General features: G+C 36.3%; 1 long non-coding RNA gene across 1 annotated transcript; it reads left to right on the forward strand.

Annotated features, from left to right (window-relative positions):
• The first annotated feature begins 731 nt into the window (after nucleotides 1-731).
• Nucleotides 732-1330, forward strand: LOC122142172. The gene is made up of 3 exons (XR_006158404.1): nucleotides 732-898; nucleotides 1015-1080; nucleotides 1177-1330. It is a non-coding gene; the product is annotated as an uncharacterized LOC122142172 (long non-coding RNA).
• Nucleotides 1331-3719: the final 2389 nt, after the last annotated feature.

Below are 3719 nucleotides of genomic sequence, written 5' to 3' on the forward strand. Positions count from 1 at the left end.
TTTAATTGTAAGCTACTATGCTGTGTATTGAAAATTGCAAACATGAAATTGTCTCCATGTACACTTGATTTGTAATAGCATGACAGGTGGTTTACCGTATTTTTGATTTTGGCACTTGTAGGCATTCAGGCAACAGTTTCTAGTCAAGATGTTGGTCCTGAAAACTGTCATGTTGCAAGATGTGCATCTGTCTTTGACACCAATAAAGGGCTCAGTGTTCAGACCAAGCAAGAGACCTCTTCTGGTACAGTTTTATATAAGTTATAAATTTCAATTTTTTTTTTTTAAATTAATTACTGTTCAATCAACATATGAAAATAGGGCAATTTTATATTTGTTTATATTTAGGATAGATCCCCAGACTAACTCTGGTGAAAAAAATAAAAATAAATACATTGAATACAAGTGAGTTATTGGGGTCCTGTCCAATTTGTAAGACAAAATGTGCAGAGCAAAGCAGCCAAATGGGGACTTTTGTGGCATTCACTCAGCTCTGTGAGAAGTGTCAGTACCACAGACAGTGGCAGACCCAGCCCATAGTGGGGAGTACACCAGTTGGTAACCTGTTACTGTCTACTGCAGCATATTTACCAGTGGATCCTTTGTTCAACTGCAGAAGGTATGTACTGTAAAACCATATTACAAGGAAATATATAGGAAAGTAACTGTGTTCTTTCAGTTTGTATGTAACTGCATGTTTCTGTATTTATTCGTTCATAGATTTTCAAGGCCATGAACCTCCAGATGACGAAATATGGCACTTTCAGGAAACATGCTAGTAATTTCATTGAGCCTACCATCATACATAAGTGGAACAGAGATCGACTACATATTATTACACAGCTGCAACAGCAGGGAAAGGTTCCATTAGCTGGAAATATGCGCACTAACACACCAGGTATGTTTACAACAGTATTAATATTTAGGCCGTTTATTTTGAAAGTATTGTAGTTTTCATAAAATATTGTATTACTGGTATCATTTATGGTCTACTTTCGATTATGTGTGCCATAGGACACTGGTAGCTACACTTTGATGCATGTGGAAACCAACAAAATTCTGGATCTTCAACTAATTCAGGTTAGTAACTCCTAGATATCTACAAAAATTGTTACTCTTTCTGCAATCTGTTACTGTTAACACTTCCATATTTTAAATATGCTATTCCCAAAATAGAGCAACGAGGTGGGAGGCAGTTACCACATGGAAAAGGAGGGATTAAAGCATTGCCTTGATAAACTGGAGTCAAATGGTTTAGCTGTTGACTACATAATCACCGATAGACATCCACAGATTCAAAAGTATGTGAGGGAACACAGTATCACTCAGTTCAATGATGTGTGGCACTTTGAAAAAGGTACATATTCTTATTTGTATTTAAATTAATTATAAACATGATTACAGGCTTGTAAATGTACATTTCGCTTGTGATTTGGTTTTGTAAATGTAATGCTTATACATCTGGCGTATGTGTTTGTATAGGGTTGTCAAAGAAACTAGACAAACTTTCACAGAAAAAAAAGACTGCAAAGTGCTGAAGACATGGTTATGCAGCATAAAAAAAAATCACATATAGTGGAGTGCGACTTCCCCTGTGTCTGGGCCAGAAAAGGGGGCAAAGTGGACCTCACTGCTGAACCACATTCAAAATGTGCATGTTCAGCATCAAAGGAAGATGTGATTGCACGCCATGTGTCCCGTTTCAGTCAAGAGGGGGCCAGAACCCAACATACTGGCCAGTTGGATCCGGTGAACAACACATGATGGGATGACAACCCTCATATCTCGTCCTAGGTAGCCCCAGCACCAGGCCAGGTAACGAAAATGCCTATGGCAGGAAAGGACAATTTTAAGTGTGTATAAAACTTTTGTTTTTACTGGAAACATGTAAACGTCATGTGAAAATACTTATGTTATAAATACATTGATACAGAAAGATAATTATTTGTGAATATCTTACATCTTTTATTTGTTTTATTTGTCTTTTTGTTATGTAACTGATTTTACAAAAGTGAATTTACACATCAAACTTTTTGAAATAAAAACATACTCTTCTTCAGTTCTGCGTCTCACTGCTCCATAGTCAGCTCTATAAATATCATGTATATTTTGTAAAGTGTATGCATTTAAGCAGTTTGGTTCGAAGCCTGGATGCTGAACGATGCAAGTAGGTGGGTCTGGAACCTGTATCATTTGTTGTACAACCTAAAAATTGTTAGACAATAAGTAACTCCTCTGCAGTGACCTTCCCTTCATCTTTTGATATAATTCTATTACAGCTTATGACAAAAGGACAACACATAACTATAAAGTATATAGGCATAATTTTGAGACTATATTTTTACAATACCTTATGTATTCCTTTGCAACAGATGTTTTCAGTTTCTGTTGGCATTTTTACACAGTTGCTACATGTACACCTAAAGAAAATGACAAATTGTGAGTAAACTAAGTTTTCTGAAATAAAACAATAACTTAAAAAAAATGGTACTACTCAGTCATGTATTCAGTTACATTAAATCTTTAATCAGGAGAAAACCGTATATCTCAAAATATAACATAAACAGCAGTAGCATTTAAAAGTAACAGCTTATCGAAAATCTTTGAGAGAAATAAAATAAAAAAAATACTTACCATTCAGAAAAGTTCTTTAAGAGCCGTGCTTGTGGAGGTTCTGCTTGATTCTCTTCATTACCGCTATCTGGGTCTGATTCTGGCTCAAATTGATACAGCAATATTGACACCATTATTTACATTCCACCGGAGCACATGCAACTATCACTGGTAATGGTAATGGGCGTGAAGTTTCTGGACAACGTGCAGTACACGGTTTAGCCAATCACAACACATCCGGCCAACTAACCAATCTGAGCCCATTGCCTATTTCTGAGGGAGTGGCTTCATAGAATCAGGAAGTCAACCGGTCGTTCAAATGACAATGGAGAAAGTGGCTTACAATAAAGGTGAAATATATGAAAAATAAGGCATTTTTTAAGAAACGAAACACGAAGACATGTTATACTGCACCCCATAAACACAATCAAGCAAAGAAAAAAGGCGTTTTTTAAGCGTTTTTTAAAGAAGAATACAGTGACTTGCTTAGGGTGGCTGTGTTTGAAATGGCATACTCTTTGAATAGGTGTTTCTTCTAAATAGGTAATTGCTTTGTGATCATTAAAGTTTGTTTTATGTAATTTGAACATGTGTAGTATGAATGTAAACTGGATGTACTACATTCATCACGTTGACCAGTAACTGCGTCATTTGCGCATTTTAACTGCTATTCACATATACTCTCCTGTGGGCTCATGGAAGAGTAACATGTCCATTGGATGCAAACCTTTTCTTTTCTTTTTTTCAGAATTTGCCAAATTTGTTTTATTTCAAAACAAATAAGATGTTTTGAATGAATGATTCAAATTCAGTCTATTGCCCAGGAAAATATAATCTTTCTGCCTGCAAGTGCAGACAAATGTGGAGTGAAAAATCTCAGTGCTGTTGGACTGTTTTATCAACAGAACAGCTCTAATTTGAGGACTGGAACTGACTGTTGGATGTGTGACTGGAAAATACTATGCACCTGCCAACATACAAAAGCATGCAAGACTACAGCTAATTGAATGGGGCACTCAAATTTAACCCTAAACCTTTAAGGGCAGGGGGATCTTAATGGTATTTGTGTGGGCGGCTCCTTAAATGAAGCACAGCTGATGCATGCA

Source organism: Cyprinus carpio, chromosome B24 (assembly GCF_018340385.1).
Source record: "Cyprinus carpio isolate SPL01 chromosome B24, ASM1834038v1, whole genome shotgun sequence".
Lineage (NCBI taxonomy): Eukaryota > Metazoa > Chordata > Actinopteri > Cypriniformes > Cyprinidae > Cyprinus > Cyprinus carpio.